Below are 22,512 nucleotides of genomic sequence, written 5' to 3'. Positions count from 1 at the left end.
GAAGGGAAAAGGTGGCCCTGCCTATTTTGTCAATCCCGGGCCTCACAATTTATGATGGCAGCCCTGATTGATGGCGGTTCCTGCAGGCAGCATAAGGGTTGGTTGCATGGTCGCCTGTACACACAGGAAGATGTACCAATAAATATATGTGGGTTATATTATAAGAGGCTGGAGTGCACATCCTAATTCTAAACATACAAAGGTGGTGCTAACCTGAGCCTGAGACTTGTAGTGCCACAGAGAAAATGCAGATGCACACTTCAAACACTGGCAATAAGAACAATTCTAATAAACTCTGCAATTTAACATGGGATAAAATTGAGATTCTCAGCATAATGGAGCAGATGTATTAAGCCTGGCGAGGAAAGAAAATGTACTGTAGATAAATTAGACGCTGATAACGCAATTTCCACTTTATCGGCTTTAATACAACTGCCCTAATATTTGGTAAAAAATAGGGCCCACCTACCACAGTCAAGTGACCTTATCAGGTGGGTCCCTAACAGTCGAGTGTGGTATGACTACCCAACAATCGGGATCCCAACAGTCAGTATTCCGCCATGGGGGTGAGCACAAAGAAGCCCCTTGCGGTGGCTCGCTTATCTCGCCACAGGTTCTATTCTCCCTCTATGGTGGGTCGTGGACCCCCGCAAGAGAGACTAGATCCTGTCAGTCACGATCCCCCTGTTGGAGCACCAGTAGTCGGGATTCCGATGTCGGTATACTGACTGTCGGGATCCTGATTGTTGGGCAGTCATCCGGCACCCCTAACACTCCTAAGGGGCAAGTCCTGTGACACAACAAGAAGGACTGTTTAATGCACAAGTATTTGTATAAACTTGTAATGTTATCACTGTATATTTCCTTTGTATGCCTTATTATAGCAACCGGATGTATTTTTTAATTGAAAAAAATATCTTAAAATGATTCCACATTACGTTACTCCGAGTACAGAACACGTGGCTTGAATATTTTCAATATATAGCAACCGGTATTTCTGACAGGAATTATTATTGCGTATCTGAAGTGTTGCTTTGAATGTGAATGATGTCTACTTGTGAAATCTCCACATTTTATTACAGAAAGAAAACAATTTTCATAACTTTCAAAAGATCTGGATTTTACATAAATGTCCCACTGTCAAGTGGAGAGCCAGGAAAAAATCATGTAGAAATCATCAAAGCTTTTAATTTAAAGATCTGATGGATGCTCAGCCCTTTATTTCTCAGCTAAGCCACAGGGGGAAAGAGAGACAACTGAATGAATAATTAACCGGGCGAAGAGTAAAGTGTGCACGCGCTGCACCATGTAGGGAGATGTATGGAGTATAATCATGTCACAGATGTTGCTGGAATAAAAATGAGCATCCCTAGATCCCTATATAGAGAATTCCCGGTGCAGAAGGCGAAGCAGCAGTCTCTGTTAACGTCTGCGAACCTACCTTCCTTGCCCCAGGACCAAAAAGATAGTCTTATGAAGGAAATTACAGCTGATGAACTTCATGCTGTTATTAAGAATTTACAGTCCCATAAATCTTCAGGCACTGATGGGTTTTCTGGGATCTGTTATAGGTTATTGGAAACAGAAATGACTCCACTTTTGGAATTGTATAATAACATATTAAAGGAAAAACCTTTGTTTCCGTCATTTAATGAGGCATATACTTCATTGATTCCCAAACCAGGCAAAGATCCCCAAATGGCGGATTCATATCGTCCGATATTATTATTAAATAACGATTTTAACTAAAAATAGTAGCTAACAGGTTACAATTCATGGCTCCTGATCTGCTTACAGCGCATCAAACGGGATTCGTTAGAGGGCGTCACTCTGTGAAGGCTGTAGGCGTGGCCATAGCAGCAATGATAGCTGAACCCCAGAAATCACATCCCAGGGGAATGTTATTAAGTTTAGACACCAATTATGCCTTTGATTCTGTGGCCTTGCGACATGTTTTTTCCGTATTGGAGAAAAGGGAGTTTGGCAGCTCATTTGTGGACTTAATTAAATACTTTCATTCTCACCCTTCAACAAATGTACTGATAAATGCACAGAGAGGGGAGTCTAGCCAGATGTTTAGGGGTACACATCAAGAATGTCCACTCTCTCTCCTGCTGTTTTAAGTTATGTATTGACCCCTTATTTCCTATTTTACAATCTTGGTCGGTTTTCAGGGGCATAAAAATAGGTTGGTCAGAATTAAAATTGTCACCGTCTGCGGACGATGTCTTATTATATATTGGGAATCCAGAACAGGATCCGGGACAAATTCTGGTCAAGCTCATTGACTATGGAGAGATATCGGGCTACACAATAATTATTTATAAATCTTCAGGCTTGCTCCTTTACCCCCATATAGCTAAACCAACTTGGGGCAGAAATATTCAGATAAAATGGGAAACTGCTGCAATAGATTACCTGGGAGTACGCCTCCCGAAGCATCCTTCTAAGCTATATAAAGACAATGGGGCAGATGTATTAACCAGCGTTAAGTGCAAAAATGCACTTAACGCTGGTTAACTGGGGGGGGGGGGGGGATTACGATTTTGCTAATGTATTACTAGCGCACCTAACGTGCGCTAGTGACAGCCCGCCGAGTTACGCTCGGCGGGGCTGTCCCTGCAATCCACCCCAGGGATTAACGGCCGGGGCGATGTATTAACAGCCTTCAAGGCGTTAATTCGCCCCGGCCGCTTCGCCAGCTCAGGGCTAGCGTTGTCCTATCCCCCACTATGGGGACAACGCTAGCCCTGCGTCTGGCTTGGGCTGCGCTGGAGATCTCGCGGTTTTTGCGAGATCTCGCGCATGCCCAGTGCGGCCGGCCGGGGGACAGGAGATAGCGCATCAGTATTAACTGATGCGCTATCTCCAGAAAGGGACATCGCCGAAGGGGGGAGTTAACGCTCCCCCGCTTCGGCAGACAAGATGTTAATACATCTTGTCGATGTCCCTTCCTGCTTCGCCTCGCTATTGAGGCGAAGCAGGAAGTATCATAGCGGCGCGATAAGCGCCGCTTTGATACATCTGCCCCAATATCTCAGAAGTGATAACTATGACTTCACAAGAACTAGAAGGCTGGAAACATTTGAAACTTATTACAGTATATAGGCAGAGCCAATCTCATGAAGACGATAACCTTTCCCCAGGTTATTATATTTATTACAGGCATATCTGCTTTTAGTAACACAAAAAGACCTAAACTTACTGAATGTGCATTTTAAAAAGTTTATATGGGGTTCTCGATGTCCACCTATTGGATTTTTTAAGCTTCAACAGCCAACTTTTAATGGTGGCATCAATTTCCCCCATATTCTAAATTATAACCATGTGGCTATATTATGTTTCCTCAGGAACTAGATACATGGCTGTGAGGTCTATGCTAATTTCGAATGTTGGGGGGAGACTTTTTGGAAATTGTGGTCTAGTGGGTTTCCTGCACATGCATGACGGAGAAGTTCCGGAGTCAATTCTGAATTATCCATTATTATGGGCTACACGCAGAGTCTGGCATATACGTAGGCATAGGTGAAATCTTAATGCACATACAGTAAATCGTTATTCCTTACTTTCTTACAAAACCTGGACTTTCAAGGTGGGACGGCCTCTCAACCTTTTAATAAACTTAGGGAAGAAGGTTTGATGACAATACGGGCCCTAATTGATATTGATACTAAGAAACCTTTATCTTACTCCCAGTTTTCTTATTCTTTTCCAACATTCAGGGTACATTATTTTACATACATGCAAGTAAGTGCAAGCCAAGCATTATGCTTCCTTTATTATAAAGTATTTTTCAGAGATTGATTGGGGGAATACACTAGATACAATGCTTTTTACAGGCATAGCTGACAGTAAAGCATAATTCATCCATTATCATTTTTTATGGCACATTCTAAATCATCAAGAGATAAATTCTGGTATGATGGCTTGGACAACTGTTATTCACTCATTGTCCTGCAAAAAATTGACTAAAACTTGCCAAAGAAAATTGATGCCAACCATTCAATGCCAGGAGATGTTTTAATATATCTTCCATAAGGCTTATTCCCCTCCCCCCCTCCCCCGCAGACAATTTTTAGCTGGAATTTCTGCATCGGCATCCTGCCCACGATGTCAGGAGGGAGAGGCAGACCTTTACTATTATTTTTGGAAATGCCCATTGTTAAAAACATTTTGGCTTCACATTAGACAATTTGCACTTGAATTCTTAGTGAACTATGTTCCTTTTACAGATCAGTGGGCTATTTTTGGTATACTCCCAGAGAATAGCTAGGGGTTGTAAAAGATTGCTATTGATTATTACCGCGGTGGCGTGCAAGGCTGTATTGCAGACATGGATCGATGCTACACCCCCTACATTACAACTTTGCAAAGATAAGCTATTTCATGTATTTAATATGAACTAGATAGAATGTCTTTTGAAAAAGGAACAACGCATATTAAAAAATTTAGAAAATTGGGAAAGCTATGTAAAACCATTACCTCTGGAGATAAGGACCAAGCTCCATATCTCACTGAAACCTACTCAATGGTATATTTTGAGATCACTTGCGGGCGATCCCCTGACAGATGTTATTTCCTAGACATGATAATGTAGGGATTGGTTCAATTTTAAATGGATACCTATTTTGGTCTGTACTGGACTGGTGTATTTTCGAATATTGAAGATGGCTGTTTTAGATGAAGAGGAAGATGAAGCTACAGTTGGTATCAAGCTATGTAAAAGCTTCAGTAAAAAAAAAAAACAGAAAAATACGTTTGGTACTCTTGTAAAATAAATAAAATATAGGCAGATAGAGATGTTAGTACTCAGCCTTGTGCCCTACCTCCAGCTTAATCATCTTCTCATGCAGGTACCGCAGAGTAAACTATTGTGAAGGCAGTGGGAAATAACAATTTGGTACATAGAAGTACCACCATACCAAATATCTTCTGGAATGCCATCTATATTTAGCTGCTGCACCAGAAGATTAAACTGTCATTGCCATGTCTGCGCCTCTGTGATTATTGCTGTGGTTTGCTTGGTAGCAGTGGTTGCTGCTATAACTTCTGTAAATACTGTATGGAGAACAAGTGTCCTGGCTCTGTGCCCAGCAGCGTGCATGATGCCAAAGAAAAACATTGGTCAATAGACTACTCCAAGCTGGCGGATAACCACAAGAGTGCCCATACATCACAAATGCTAAAACATTCTGCAAAATCTGCAGAAGAAGGTTTAATTAGGATAAATGCTGAAGGACAGACAGATTGTTGTCAGTAGCTATGTTAAGATTTCTACAATGACTAGTGTGTCTGTCTCCTCATTCCAGCTACCCCACATTACCAGTAACTGCACATAATTGCTATTTGTCAGTGACTGGTTAATACTACCTTGTGTATCAACTGCTCCCCACACCCCTTAGTACACACTAAGCCAATATCTGCCCATTTAGTCCTTAACGGGCAAATTGAAATGACAAATCAGGCATATTGAAAGATGTGCTTCTGGTAAATTTCTTCTGGTAAACCCTTCCGCAGGGTCGACCAGAAGACATTACTAATGGTACCACCCTCCCTTGCTCGGGTTCCGCCTGCATTACTGCCTCACAGCACTGAGGTCATGGGTTTGATTCCTGTCATTGTCCTAACTGTGCGTAGTTTGTATATTCTCCCCGTGCTTGCGTGGGTTTCCTCCGGGTGCTCCAGTTTCCTCCCACAATCCAAAAATATGCTGATAGGTTGAATGAATGTGTGTGTATATGTACATGTGGAGGGGAATCTAGATTGTAAGCTCCACTGGGGCAGGGACTAATGTGAATGTTCAAATATATGCAGTAAAGCGCTGCGGAATATGTGTGCACTATATAAATAACTGGTAATAAATAAAATATCTATCTCTATCTGGTGTTCTGCTGTATAGAGAGTGCATTAAACTACAGTTGATATATTTTTATGAAATTTTTTTATTTCATAAAAAATCTACTGCTTAATCTAGTTAAATTCCATTATATTGATGTAGAGGTATTGTCAAAAACAATTTCATAATAAATATGAAAGGCTATTGCCCCAGCACAATTTCTGTCATTATAAGGGTAAAGGGCATGGTAAAAAAAAAAAGACCCAGTCTATGCAGAGAAAGCGCAAAATAAGCATTACATCCTCGCATTGTTTATTTTACGGGTGTGACCTTTTTTGTTTGAACTGAAGCAAATTGGCATTGACAGTCTGTGATAGCCACTGATCTCGCTTGAAAAAACATTATTGCAAATTCTGTCTCAGCAGAAGTGCTTTCCTTGTTGAATAATTCATAGCCACCACTACTTCATATAGTGCACCTGCTGGCAGGATTTTACATTGCTTATTAAAATATGTGCAGCGTGCCTTACAATTAAGTCTTTGAGAACGAAAACCCATTTTGCTTACACAATGTTTTATAGTACATTCGATTAATAGTAACAAAACCATACATTTGCATTTCAACAGGATATTTTGAATAGTAAGCAGTAGGGTAAAGGGTCACATTGATAATAACGTTATAGCCATTTAATTATATTTAGCCAAAACAATGTAACGTTTCATTTATTGTTCAAATAAAAAATAATTTGGAGGATTCTGAAATTAAAACTCCTATAATGACAACACAGTTGTCCTAAAGCACAATAATAACTTTTTAATCATATTCCAATTTATCTATTTTGTTGCAAGATGTGAAAATACAAAATGTATTATTATGCATCTGCGGGATTTACTTGGTTCCAGAAATCACTAAGCTGTGTACACAGGGCTGATCGATATCGATTCGTTATCAGTAGCTACGGAGTGTGGCATCGGCTAGCAGGGAGGGGCGGAGCGTGTGGGGGGGAACGGGGGCCATACGGCATTGAGCACCATGACCCTCATTATGACATAGTAGAAATAGACTGTGCTGCAAAGTCTATTTATACTGTCAATTCCGATGCTGCGGAACCGCGCATTCGTTTTGAATCAGATGCGGCAAACCACGGTATGATTGGTGTACACAGCATAACTCTGTAAATCCAGTTTTTGACTGTTGCCTACTGTTAACTTTTTCATGTAATCACCCGTCAAGGGGTTGGCGACTTTACAATAGGGGGCAAAGTTGCGTGCATTTTCTGACATTATTGGGAATATGGATAGCTTGAAAAAATGCAGACACATTTAGTAATACCTTTTTAAAGGACTGTTGGAAGAGATGGACACCTATTTTAGTGGCACAAGAAAAAAATGGACAGTAAACCGGCGCCGATTAAAATGTTGAATCGTAATTTATAAGTAGGTATCCTCTCTGTTTTTCACAGGGTTTTCTAGAACTCCAGAGGTTTCCTTATTGGACCACACTGACCTAAGTGTAGGTCCCTATATGCACATAGCGTTTTCTTTATCCAATCTCTCCTACTTCAACAGTAAGTACACATACAAGGCAGTGAATGACATGACTGACCTGGGGACTGGTCCCTAGATTCACATAAAGGTTTCTTTGGGATGAGTGTATTTTCACATACATCCCAACACCAACAAGTGGAACACACCATTCGCATATAAGAAACCTACCGACCTGCATATAGGTCCCTATGTTCCCATAGCATTTCCTTTAACTTTTGAATCCTCCTTAAATCAAGATATGGGCGATGGAAGTTTTTTTTCTCCAAAAGGTGTTTATTCCCAAACAAGTAAAATACACAATAAAAACAGGAAAAGGCCAATATACACAAGTATTATCCTTCTCGCCCGGAATGAGTTGGAATATGTCGTGATACCCACATGGTATGGGTTAAATATTAGTCTCTCCTGTATCTAGCGTACCTGTACACCAACGTGTTTCGCCATCGTTCTTCCTTTTAGTGGATTGCCTATCTCAGTGGTTCCAAAACTTTTTGAATCACAGCACCCTTGAGCATCAAATAATTTTTACGGTACCCCTAGGCCAAATGTTAATTATTGTTAAATTCAGAAAAAAATATTAAATTATGTAAACTGTGTTTATATGTCATCCTTATGGTCAGTTATATGGTAATGGGGTGCATTTGCTACTATTTGTCCACATGTTATCATTGACAGCACTGGTTTCACCTGTTGATCATAAATATTTTTTTTTGGTCCTGGGCCACCAACTCAGGGCACCCCTGCAAGTGGCCTGAGGCACCACAGGGTGCCACGGCATAACCACTTCAGGCTGTTATGGGGCATGTGGTAGAGTACATAATAAAGTATCCACATTGGTCATAGATCCAATTTGGGAGTCAGGGTAATTATTTTATTTGTCCATGTGCAGCAGCTTCAATGTTCAGGACATATTTTGTATATACTGTATATAAAATTCACTGGGTACTTAACCCATAATGATCCCTTGTCTATTTAAATAAACGGGCATTAGTAAAAATATATAAGTGTGGGAACGTTCTCTTTTGTGGATGGAATAAACCCACAGTAGAAGAGTTGTTTGCTCTTTCACCCATTCTGCACCAAGACCTTGTAGAGGACCGCATATAAAAATGGTGATGCTACTGAATATTTATTCCCCAGCTTTGGACCAATTTCAGATGCTCAGACATTTAACAGGGACACATACATTAATCAGATTTAAAGGCACTTGTACTGTATAAGCACACATTGATTAAACAGATCATTCCAATTTAAATAAGCATTGAAAATGCATCTTGAGTATTGTGGTTGAAAAGCCACACAAAGACCAGCTTTCTGTTCTGTATATATGGTGACCTTGTTAACTTATACATGTAATTGGTCAGCTTTGATACTTTATTGTCAAAATCTGCTGTAGTGGTAAAGGTTAGGCCAGTGGTTCCCAAACTTTTTTGCATTGAGCCACCGAGCCCGAAGCGTGGCGAGGGCAGCGAGCCTTGCGAGGGGACGTGGATAACTTCACATGTATTCCGCGTGCGTTTGCCACACTTTATATAAAAACAACTCCACGCCGACGTGGATGGTGGGGGTATGAAAAGGTTGGTAGGACGCATGCCGCTGCGCTCGCCACGCTTCTGGATGGCGTGGATGGTGGGGGTATGAAATGGAGGCATTTGCCAGTATGTAACATGGAGCACTGGCAAATGCCTCCATCATTGTGCATCAGACGCAGGAGAGTCTCATTGCTTGAGCGTTTGAGGCGCTTCTACGTATCACACACATGGAGCTGCTGCTGCTGGAGCGTCTCCTACATAACACAAAGATGAAGCGCCTCTCCGCCAGCGCCCTCATGATCCCCTCTCCACAGGAGAGAGGATATCATGCGGGCACAAGCACTGTGTGAGAGGCGCTCACTTGACAGGAGGTTAGGGGTAGCAGCGCTGGCCTGCCATGGAGAAGTCAGCATAAGGCGGCACGTGATGCCGCCCTGAAACTAAACAAGTAGCCTGATAATGTAAGGCGGCTAGGCAGCTGGAAAGCTGCCAGAATTCAAACAGTCGCTACGCTACTAGCGTAGCTTAAGGCAGTCTGGCAAGCTGCCAATATTCAAGCTAGAGCGTCTCGTGCTGCCGCCGTGAAACTAAACATACACCTACAGATAGGGCAGGCCTCTTCCTTGCTGGCTAATCGCCAGAACGTCAGCAGTGGCGATCCGCCAGCGGCCTGCCTCACCATCTGACTGAGATGCGCGTGCGTCTCAATCTCTGTCGGCGGGGCGACGGGAACCCTGTCCATCTCCGCCTCAGGGAGACGGACAGGGTTAAGGGGGGTGCGGGCAGTCAGCGGGGACCCCGGGTTACCGCCGACAAGCCGCGTCCCCTTCTCGTTATGCAGATGGCGCTGGCAGGGGATGGCGGCTGGCGTCGCCATCGCCATCCCCTGCCAAGATGGGACCTGCCCCATCTGTATATTTGTGTGTATTTCATGTGTTTGTTGTGTTTGTACAACATAAATGCAAGGTATCTGAAGATACATCATTGAAATATAAAAATATTCTGAAATACGGAATAATCCTTTATCCAAAATTCTTCTGGTCCCGAGCATTTTGGATAAGGGATACTCTACCTGTATTAAAAAAAAACAATACAACAGCAACACTTTTATGTGCATGTATACAATATAGACAGCTCCTGTACAGCTACAATTAGTAATTATGTGCAGAACACATCTCAATAAAATTAAACACACCCGTTACTGTTTCTTTTCCTGAAAATGTCTACTGTTTTGAGATCTAATCACAGTACACTTGAATTAAACATTATTGAAATAGTAACTCAGATTGTATTATAGATTGTATGCAGTACTGCGTTATTTCATAAAATCAATATTTGTTTACCACGGGTGGTAGTGGTTACAGTGTTTGTATAAGCCCGCAGAATCGTGTTGGCCTGTTCATCAGTCTTATGTTTTCTATTAAAGATATTCCTCCACAGCTATTTGGACAAGTAAACACAATGAGCAGAGTATGCATCAAGCAATTAACCTTTCTTCCTGGCTGTTTGCTATGATTTACTTCATATTACCATGTTTTCAGACCTTAAATAACATTTCAGAAACTTACTATTTTATTGGTGCTACAGTATGTGCAAAATCAAACAGAGTAGTACAGCGAAAGTTAAAGCGACAGAACAATGTCTTGGTTGCTAGACCACATGTTTCTCTAATGACAGTTTACGAAACAATTGAATTATATAATAATGATAAAAAACAAGTCCACGTTTTCGTAAAGGTATTGATGACCACTTGATCAAGTCCAAATTTTACAGTGTCCAGACTTTCCGAAATGGAAAGGTTTCTTATAACAGATAACAGTGAATCCTTGATACAAATGAGTTCTTACATCGGCAGCACGGATGGTGTAATGGTTAGCATTTTAGTACTCCAGTTCCCCCCACAATCCAAAAATATACTGGTAGGCTAATTGGCTCCCAACAAAATTAACCCTAGAATGAATGTGTATGTGCGTACATGTGATAGGAAATATAGATTGTAAGCTCCACTGGGGCAGGGACTGATGTGAATGTCCAGATATTCTCTGTAAAGCGCTGTGGAATATGTGTGCGCTATATAAAATTGTTGTTCTTAAAATTGTAAAATGAATCCAATAAAAGAAGATAAATGGACCCATACAGTGTTTTTCTCTTAGCCTGGAGGTAAGAGTGATTTTTAATGAGAATTTCCTAGTGACCTCCTTCCACCCTGCAAATCACTGATGTCAAACAGTGGTCCAAGAGATCTTAAGATGCAGGTATACTGCCCTGAGGAAGAGATATTCCTTAAAAAGAAGCCTTAGTGACATGTGATTTGATTTACTGTACCTGCATCTTAAGATCTGTTAGTCCACCATATTTTGACACCAGCAATGTTTTTTTTTAAATAACTTCATCCTTTAATCAGCAAAGGAAGGATGTTTCAGATCCCCACATTAATGGGGAATAGGAAAACAAATACTCAATCACCCCTCCTTCTGTACCAGCTAATAAGCATTTGGGTCATTCCATGTCAGTTCAACCACCCATCTCAGATCTTTCCAAATTGTTGGGTTCCTTGTTCCTTTTACTCACTACCTCTGTGTAATGGAAGTGCCTACTATCCAAGGAAGTACTGGAAGGCAGTATACACTTTCTGCTATTACTTTAAGGAAAATTACAGACCATTACAAAAGGTTACAAACAAGGGGAAAATGAAATTGTTAACTCAACTTCGGTTAACCCTTTCAGCGTCAACATCTCTTTGAGAGATGTACAAAATATCTGCAAAAAATGCCAGTATCGCTCACATTTGTTATATAAATTCAAATAAAAGTGTAAATAAAGACTACATTTCCTACATAAGTTAAATATTGGTACTCAAAGGGTTAACGTTTAAAACTTAATGGTTTCTTGCGTTAATTATGTTAACTTCATAATTGTTTTTCTCCACTATAAAAAGAGCACAATTGGTGATTTTTGTGTGTGGTACTATGTATACCTTTGTTTAACCCCTTCATGACAGAGCCAGTTTGTGCCTTCATGACAGAGCCCTTTTTTTTCAAATCTGACATGTCTCACTTAAGTGGGGATAACTTTTTTTTGCTTTTACTTATCCCAGTGATTTTGAGATTGTTTTCTCGTGACACATTGTACTTCAAGTTAGTGGTAAATTTGGGTCGATACAGTCTGTGTTTTTTTGTGAAAAATACCAAAATATCGTGAAAAAATGGAAAATTTAGCAATTTGCAAAATGTTAAATTTTCTGCTTGTGAGACAAATAATCATACCACTCAAAATAGTTAATAACTAACATAGACCATATGTCTACTTTATGTTTCCATCATTATTTCAACTTCCTTTTAATTTTTTTGGACACTAGGAGGCTTACAATATGAATAGCAAATTCTCAAATTTTCAAGAAAATTTCAAACACTGATTTTTTTAGGGATCAGTTCAGTTCTGATGTGACTTTGAGGGACTTGTATGTGAGACACCCCCATAAATGATGCCATTTCAAAAACTGCACCCCTCACAGTATTCAAAACAGCATTTTGGAAGTTTGTTAACCCTTTAGATGTTTCACAGGAATTAAAACAAAGTGTAGGTGAAATTTCAAAATTTCTTTTTTTTTGCAGAGTTTCAATTTTAATACATTTTTCTAACGAATACAGTAGATTTTACTAGAGAAATGTGACTAAAAATTGATTCCCCCAATTCTTTTGTTTTCAAAAATATCCTATATGTGGCCCTAGTGTGCACGTTGACCAAACCACAGGCTTCATAATAGAAGGAGCACCTACTTGATTTTGGAGCCTCCTTTTTATGAGATTTTTTTTTAGGCACCATGTAGGTTTCTAGGCACCATAAGTGCTAAAAGTTAGGAACCTCCCCCACAAGTCACCCCATTTTGCAATCTACACCCCTCAGGGAATTCATCTAGGGGTATAGTGTACATTTCAAACCCCCAGGGGTTTCACCAATTTTGGTACAACTGGGATGTGAAAATGGAAAATTACATTTTTTTACACAAACATGCAGTTCTGGCTCAAAATTTTTCATTTTCACAAGGTATGAAGGAGAAAAAGCACCCCAAAATTTGTGCCCCAATTTCTCCCGAGTACGGCAATGCCTCACATGTGACCAAAAAATACCAGTTGGGTGCATGGCAGGACTCAGAAGGGAAGGAGTGTTTTTTGGATTTTGCAGCACAGATTTTGGTGGAATGAATGGTGGGTGCTATGTTGCAACAATACAGTGGAACCCCCCCACAAGTCACCCCATTTAGCAAAGTACACCCCTCAGGGAATTCATCTAGGGGTATAGTGTACATTTCAAACCCCCAGGGGTTTCACCAATTTTGATACAACTGGGCAGTGAAAATGAAAAATTACATTTTTTTACACAAAAATGCAGTTCTGGCTCAAAATTTTTCATTTTCACAAGGAATGAAGGAGACAAAGCACCCCAAAGTCTGTGCCCCAATTTCTCCCGAGTACGGCAATGCCTCACATGTGACCAAAAAATACCAGTTGGGCGCATGGCAGGACTCAGAAGGGAAGGAGTGATTTTTGGATTTTGCAGCTCAGATTCTGGTGGAATGAATGGTGGGTGCTATGTTGCATTAGCAAGACTCCCAAAGCACCAATACAGTGGAACCCCCCCACAAGTCACCCCATTTAGCAAAGTACACCCCTCAGGGAATTCATCTAGGGGTATAGTGTACATTTCAAACCCCCAGGGGTTTCACCAATTTTGGTACAACTGGGCTGTGAAAATGAAAAATTACATTTTTTTACACAAACATGCACTTCTGGCTCAAGATTTTTCATTTTCACAAGGAATGAAGGAGACAAAGCACCCCAAAGTCTGTGCCCCAATTTCTCCCGAGTACGGCAATGCCTCACATGTGACCAAAAAATACCAGTTGGGCGCATGGCAGGACTCAGAAGGGAAGGAGTGATTTTTGGATTTTGCAGCTCAGATTCTGGTGGAATGAATGGTGGGTGCTATGTTGCATTAGCAAGACTCCCAAAGCACCAATACAGTGGAACCCCCCCACAAGTCACCCCATTTAGCAAAGTACACCCCTCAGGGAATTCATCTAGGGGTATAGTGTACATTTCAAACCCCCAGGGGTTTCACCAATTGTGGTACAACTGGGCTGTGAAAATGAAAAATTACATTTTTTTACACAAACATGCACTTCTGGCTCAAGATTTTTCATTTTCACAAGGAATGAAGGAGACAAAGCACCCCAAAGTCTGTGCCCCAATTTCTCCCGAGTACGGCAATGCCTCACATGTGACCAAAAAATACCAGTTGGGCGCATGGCAGGACTCAGAAGGGAAGGAGTGATTTTTGGATTTTGCAGCACAGATTTTGGTGGAATGAATGGTGGGTGCTATGTTGCATTAGCAAGACTCCCAAAGCACCAATACAGTGGAACCCCCCCACAAGTCACCCCATTTTGCAAAGTACACCCCTCAGGGAATTCATCTAGGGGTATAGTGTACATTTCAAACCCCCAGGGGTTGCACCAATTGTGGTACAACTGGGCTGTGAAAATGAAAAATTACATTTTTTTACACAAAAATGCAGTTCTGGCTCAAAATTTTTCATTTTCACAAGGAATGAAGGAGACAAAGCACCCCAAAGTCTGTGCCCCAATTTCTCCCGAGTACGGCAATGCCTCACATGTGACCAAAAAATACCAGTTGGGCGCATGGCAGGACTCAGAAGGGAAGGAATGATTTTTGGATTTTGCAGCACAGATTTTGGTGGAATGAATGGTGGGTGCTATGTTGCATTAGCAAGACTCCCAAAGCACCAATACAGTGGAACCCCCCCACAAGTCACCCCATTTTGCAAAGTACACCCCTCAGGGAATTCATCTGGGGGTATAGTGTACATTTCAAACCCCCAGGGGTTTCACCAATTGTGGTACAACTGGGCTGTGAAAATGAAAAATTACATTTTTTTACACAAAAATGCAGTTCTGGCTCAAAATTTTTCATTTTCACAAGGAATGAAGGAGACAAAGCACCCCAAAGTCTGTGCCCCAATTTCTCCCGAGTACGGCAATGCCTCACATGTGACCAAAAAATACCAGTTGGGCGCATGGCAGGACTCAGAAGGGAAGGAGTGATTTTTGGATTTTGCAGCACAGATTTTGGTGGAATGAATGGTGGGTGCTATGTTGCATTAGCAAGACTCCCAAAGCACCAATACAGTGGAACCCCCCCACAAGTCACCCCATTTTGCAAAGTACACCCCTCAGGGAATTCATCTAGGGGTATAGTGTACATTTCAAACCCCCAGGGGTTTCACCAATTGTGGTACAACTGGGCTGTGAAAATGAAAAATTACATTTTTTTACACAAAAATGCAGTTCTGGCTCAAAATTTTTCATTTTCACAAGGAATGAAGTAGACAAAGCACCCCAAAGTCTGTGCCCCAATTTCTCCCGAGTACGGCAATGCCTCACATGTGACCAAAAAATACCAGTTGGGTGCATGGCAGGACTCAGAAGGGAAGGAGTGTTTTTTGGATTTTGCAGCACAGATTTTGGTGGAATGAATGGTGGGTGCTATGTTGCACCAATACAGTGGAACCCCCCCACAAGTCACCCCATTTTGCAAAGTACACCCCTCAGGGAATTCATCTAGGGGTATAGTGTACATTTCAAACCCCCAGGGGTTTCACCAATTGTGGTACAACTGGGCTGTGAAAATGAAAAATTACATTTTTTTACACAAAAATGCAGTTCTGGCTCAAAATTTTTCATTTTCACTAAGAATGAAGGAGACAAAGCACCCCAAAGTCTGTGCCCCAATTTCTCCCGAGTACGGCAATGCCTCACATGTGACCAAAAAATACCAGTTGGGCACATGGCAGGACTCAGAAGGGTAGGAGTTATTTTTGGATTTTGGAGCACAGATTTTGGTGGAATGAATGGTGGGTGCTATGTTGCATTACCAATACAGTGGAACCCCCCCACAAGTCACCCCATTTTGCAAAGTACACCCCTCAGGGAATTCATCTAGGGGTATAGTGTACATTTCAAACCCCCAGGGGTTTCACCAATTGTGGTACAACTGGGCTGTGAAAATGAAAAATTACATTTTTTTTACACAAAAATGCAGTTCTGGCTCAAAATTTTTCATTTTCACAAGGAATGAAGGAGACAAAGCACCCCAAAGTCTGTGCCCTAATTTCTCCCGAGTACGGCAATGCCTCACATGTGACCAAAAAATACCAGTTGGGTGCATGGCAGGACTCAGAAGGGAAGGAGTGATTTTTGGATTTTGCAGCTCAGATTCTGGTGGAATGAATGGTGGGTGCTATGTGGCATTAGCAAGACCCCCGAAGCACGGTGAAATGATGAACCTAATAATCCATAGATGTGTGGTATATTTTGAAACACTCCTTTATACATAGGCCGGGTTTGTCGGGGCAAGTTTCACAGTGGAAAATAGTTTCCTTTCTTATTCCCTTTTTATAGCAAACTTTGCACCTTTTTTGTGTCCTGCCCTTTCTTGCAGTGGAGGGGATTTCGTTGGGAAAATGCTGCCCTGGTACAATACGGGGGCCAGTACTAGAAGTACTGGGGCCCTCTGCCTGCTGGTTCCCAAATACTAGGCCCTTTATGACTTCCTCTTGAAAGTGCATAAATGTCCCCCTCTGGCCGGTAGAACGGAATAGCACGTAAGCGTTATACAGTGCCATCTGGATGATATACACGGCCAGCTTTTTGTACCAGATATTTGTTTTCCGCAGGGCACTGTACGGCTTCAGTACCTGATCTGAAAGATCCACTCCGCCCATGTACTTATTGTAATCTAGGATACAATTTGGTTTTGAGGTGTGGGTACTGGTACCTCGTACAGGGATGGAGGTGGTACTGTCTCCATGAATTGTTGTCAGTATAAGGACATCCCTCTTGTCCTTATATTTGACCAACAACATATTTTCGGTGCATATTCCCCTGCTTTCACCCCTTCTTAGTACTTGGGCAATGTGCGTTTTGGGGAGGCCTCTTTGGTTCTTGCGCACAGTACCGCAAGCTGCTGTACCTCTTGAACCAAGGGCCTTAAACAGGGGGATGCTGGTGTAAAAGTTATCCACATAGAGGTGATAACCTTTATCCAGGAAGGGGTGCACTAAATCCCAGACAATTTTTCCACTAACACCTACGAGGGAGGGGGGGCATTCTTGAATCCTTCCCTTCATATACCCTAAACTTGTGGGTGTACCCTGTGGTGCTTTCACACAGCTTATACATTTTTATGCCATACCTTGCCCTCTTACTGGGAAGGTACTGGCGGAATTTAACCCTTCCTTTAAAATGTATAAGGGACTCGTCGATACTAATACATTTATCAGGGATGTATAGCTCTGCAAATTTGGCACTGAAATGATCAATGACCGGCCTGACTTTGAATAGCCTGTCAAAGGTGGGATCATCTCTGGGTGGGCACTGTGCATTATCGGTGTAATGTATAAATTTATGGATTGCCTCAAAACGAGTCCGAGTCATGGCCATACGGTAAAATGGGGTGCTGTACAGAACATCTGTACTCCAATATTGCCTAATTTGTGGCTTTTTTACTATGCCCATATGAAGCACCAGACCTCAAAACGTCATCATCTCTACTGCATCTACAGGGGTCCACCTTGCAAATGATGACGTGGGGTTTTGAGCAATAAACTGCTGGGCATATAAATTAGTTTGGTCCACCATTAAATTTATAAAATCATCAGAGAAAAATAATTTGAAAAAGTCAATTTCTCTGAAACCTGTGGAATCAAATTGGATTCCTGGCATGGCCAAAAACTCAGGAACCTGGGGCTCAAAATTGTCTGGTGGTGGGGTCCATACTAGATCAATTATTGGGGGGGGGGTCTCAGCTGATCTACGGGGGTGTCTTTGAGGGGGTCCCTCATCACCGGAGGAGGAAGAGGAGCTTAAGACGAATCCTTCAAATTCCCCGCTTGCATCACTGGCTGTGTCAGAGTCAGAGGCAAGCATGGCATATGCCTCCTCCACTGAATACATTCTTCTGGATGACTGGGATGACATTTGGGATGACATTTGGGATGCCATTTTTATTTTTGTGTTACTGGTAGTGAAATGTTTCAACACGTGTATAGTGTAGGGGGGGGTACAAACTTTATTTCAACCCGGGGGGTATGTAGTGTGTAGTGTGTATGTAGTGCAGAAAAAAAAAAATACTTTATACAAAAAAAAAAAAATTGAAGGGGTTAAAAAAAAAAAAATTGAAGGGGTTAAAAAAACAAAAAAAAAGGTCCTGCGCCAAAAATTGAGCACAGATGTTGGTCAGTAACGTCCGTCACTGAACAGCGCTCAAAGGCAACAGGAATTTGATAAAAAAAAAAAAAAAATAGATCAACCCTGTGCCGAAAAAGCTGATCAGTGATGTACGTCACTGATCAGCGCACAGTGGCCACAGGACACCCACAAAATCACAGTGTGTGTAAAAAAAAAATTAAAAAAAGACCACACAGCACCCACAAAAAAAAAAAAGGTGATCAGTGATGCGACACTGATTACCAGTGAGGGGCAGCAGGTGCACAACCTTTGGTGCAACTGACAGTGCAACTGGCAGCAACTGACAGGTATATATAAAAAAAAAAACCTCTGCGCCCCCAAAAAGTTGCTGATCACCTCAGATATAGTGATCAGCACAAAAGGCGGGGGTAGCAGACACAAAATATACACTCTCTATCACTCTCTATCTCTCACTATCTATCACTATCTATCACTCTATGACACTGCAGCAGCACTGACAGTTATATATATAAAATAAAACCCCTGCACCCCCAAAAAGGGGGGGTAGCAGACACAAATCTCTCTATCTCTCTACCTCTCACTATCTATCACTATCTATCACTATCTATCACTGTATGACACTGCAGCAGCAGCACTGACAGTTATTTAAACCCCTGCACCCCCAAAAAGGGGGGGTAGCAGACACAAAATATACACTCTCTATCACTCTCTGTCACTATCTCTCTCTATCTCTCACTATCTATCACTATCTATCACTATCTATCACTCTATGACACTGCAGCAGCACTGACAGTTATATATATAAAATAAAACCCCTGCACCCCCAAAAAGGGGGGGTAGCAGACACAAAATATAGCTCTCTCTGTCACTATCTCTCTATCTCTCTCTATCTCTCTCTCTATCTCTCTATCTCTCTATCACACTGCAGCAGCAGCAGGAAGTCTCAGGAAGTCAGATCCAGGAAGCGTCCAGCACGCTACAAGCAGTGATCAAGTGATCAGGTAAGGTATTTGCAAGGATCAGGTAAGTATTAGGCAAGGATCAGGTCGGTATCACGGCAGACAGGCACGGTGACCGTTCTGCACGCTATTCCAGACCGGAATGGCGTCTGCAGCGCAGTCACCGTTAGTTTAAATGTCGCGCCTTGGCTGTGATTGGTCCGTGGGTCCCACGGACCAATCACAGCCTTGGGGGCAGGTGGGGTGAGGGTGGGGTGAGGTGTCATCGTCACCGATGACCCCCTCATGCCCCCTGACGCCCGGCGGTGATTGACACCTGTGTTACCGAGCGTCTGATTCGCTGGTAACACAGGAAAACGCTGTGAATGGCTGTTCACACTGAACAGCCAATCACAGCGATCGCCGACGGGGGGGGCGGCATCGCAGCCCCCCCTGGGCATGCAGGGACATGTCTGCTGTCAGAGACAGCAGACATCGTCCCTCTGTCACTGCGTTTCTAGACGCAGTGACAGTTTAAAGTCATGACGTATATATACGTCATGTGTCGGGAAGTACTTCCCGGCCATGACGTATATATACGTCAAATGTCGTGAAGGGGTTAAACACTAAAAAATTGGTATGCCTAATGTTGATTCAATATAGATTTTTTTTATTCTGTTGGAAAAATGTGCTTTTTGTTGCCATAACCTGAAACACAAGACAGACAAAGTAATTTGGGCCAGGATTTTTTCTCTTTGGGAGGAAAAGTTACCTTAGGGGTCCAAAGTTACTGGTGATTCCTTTATAATCTCCATAAAGAAGCCACGATTAGTAAATCATTTAGTAAATTGATAAATATTTAATAAACTAATTGCTGAGATATTTGGCAGAAATATTTGTTTTGACACCTAAATAAATATCTTCATAAAAATCTGAGATGTGTGGTGGACATTTGATTTTTTGGGGGGGTATTTGATGTGGAATGACCCAACTCCTAGAAAAGCGAATGCTTTGGAAGCCTGCAACATAGGCTTGTCTGCCAACGTAAAGCGTGCATCGTAAGCATGTCATCTGAAGCTTGGAGTTAGGATTGGAGTTTGGCCATTATCCCATTCACATTATTTATTTATTATTATTTTATTTAAGTCTCTGAGCTGGTGAAAGCTATGTGTTACTTTTGCTCTTCAATGTCTCTTCCCCGCTTTATGCTTTACCATTATACTGTACCTCCAGTAGTGGTACACTCTGCCAGCAGCAACCAGTGCAATATGCCCCAGATGACTGGGATGGGTCCTCCGTGGGCAGTATGTGCTACTTGTAGATCTATTCATGATGGTTATCTCATTCTAATACAAATTATATTTCCATATATACCTCTGGTCCCTGTATTGCTTATCTCCCACAACATAACCTTCTTAGAGTACCCAACATGGCTGACTCACCTGGTACGCTAGTGGGTAGGATGAATAATACATGGATCTGATGGTTATGTTGGGACACCATTCCTTGTGCTAGGATGCTGCAGCCACCCATGCCGTGCCATCTCTTCTAAAAACAACTTAGTCCACCCAGGGCAATCCTACGTAGTGAGCCTGAGATGGCTGCCTCTCTGGTACCTTTCATAGGTAGAAAATATAATCTGTACAAATTATAACCCAAAATGGCTACACCTACTCCCCAGTATGCTTATTGTGCGCTCTAGATTTAGTTGTTTTTAATTATTTCTTTTTTGTCAACTTGATATACTGTAGTTCTAATTCAATGGACCATGTTTTTAATGTTCGTAAAGTGATTGAGTCCTGCATGAGAATATCAATATATAAATACAAGTGTTTTTATCATAAATACTGTATAATATAACATCATAATACATGTACTGTATTATTTGGAGATGGTTGTTTTTGTAAGACCCATTTTTGTGTTTATTCAAGCACTAAATCATTATATTAATCATAACCATTTTATTGTCAGTTTTATCACAGTTCCTCTGCAGTGTCATTATTTCCAAAGAAAATTTCAGAGAAATAATCTGTATTGTCACAGTTTATGAGACCGGTGAGTCCCTTAAGGGTCTTGGCAGCATATACAGGTCTTCCTTCACTGTCAAGTGTAAAGATGGACTCCCTTCTCCATCTTGGCATAATATATTTGTTTTCCGCTTTCTGTTGCATGTGCTGGTACCAGGGCATGTCAGCTTGCAGCTTTTATCAGGGATTTTCTTTAAAGGGGACATAATGCACTCATGCAAACTATAGTTCATATACTGTATAGCAGGGGTGTCAAACTCAAATTCATCGGGGGCCGCATCAGCAGTTTGGTCACCCTCAAAGGGCCGGTTGTATCTGTAGGACTATGTGTCCACTCTTTATTATCATAATAGTGTCCTTCATACAAGTATGTCCCAAATAATACCACTGTAACTCAGCAGTAGCATTTCCCTCCTGCTATTGCTGTGAACTGCAGTGCATTAGGGCACACGCTGCCTGCACAGGGGGGCAGCACTCAGTCTTAGGGCATATGTCCTGCTTATTATCATGGGACACAGCAATTAATGATGGGCTGCAATGTGCCAGTGCACACACACACACACACATAGGCAGAGAGTTTGACACTTACCCGCTCTGATGCGTCCACTCCAGTCTGAGCTGCTCCACCACCAAGGACACAGCTGCGCTCTCACACAGGTGCATTTCCCCCTCCCTCCTGTGAGTAGCGCTCCTCGCACTATCTATCCAGGAGTGGGGGGCAGCATGCTCCCGGTCACTGTGCAGTGTACACTCAGCAGTAAGTGACCTGGAGCGCACAGCAGCACCATTCACCACGACGGACCTGCTCTTTCCTCTCTCTGGCTCCTATACAGCAGGTGGGAGCGGAGGAGGGGTTGACGACCGGCGGCACTGCGCTAGAGGGCAGACGTTCTCTGGCTTGTAGGCTGCCGCGCATGCGCTGAAGAGGCGGCTTTCTTGTTTAAGAAAAAAAATCGAGAATAAAAGGTGAAGGCTTGCGGCGGCTGCGCGGGCCACATGAAGAGGTCTGGCGGGCCGGATTTGGCCCGCGGGCCTTGTGTTTGACACCCCTGCTGTATAGCATAATAACAAAGACATTTAGAGTGGTAAGCTAATAATAATTAGCCTATCAGTTCACTACATCTTCCGTGTGAATCAGGGGTGTCAAAATAGGGGGGAAGTCAAGGGGACAGCTTTACCACCACCACCCCCCCCCCCCCCCCCCCCAAATTTGAGAGAAGTGGTGAGGGCAGTCGTAGCGGCAGGGCAGGCATGCTGGAGACTGAGTGTGGCGCCAATTTCAAAACTCATCAATGGGTGTCTGTCTGTCACGGCTCTCAGCCAATCAGCAGTTCCCTGTTGAC

The 22,512-nt window shown here is 42.3% G+C and overlaps 1 protein-coding gene across 3 annotated transcripts in view; it reads left to right on the top strand.

Annotated features, from left to right (window-relative positions):
• Window positions 1-22,512, top strand: part of LOC146016524 (uncharacterized) — a 111,735-nt gene that overhangs the window by 55,023 nt on the left and 34,200 nt on the right. The gene's annotated exons all lie outside the window — the stretch shown is intronic.

Source organism: Crinia signifera, chromosome 1 (assembly GCF_055691185.1).
Source record: "Crinia signifera chromosome 1, ASM5569118v1, whole genome shotgun sequence".
Lineage (NCBI taxonomy): Eukaryota > Metazoa > Chordata > Amphibia > Anura > Myobatrachidae > Crinia > Crinia signifera.
Note: the sequence above shows the minus strand (reverse complement) of the source record. Positions and strands in the feature narration are given on the sequence as shown.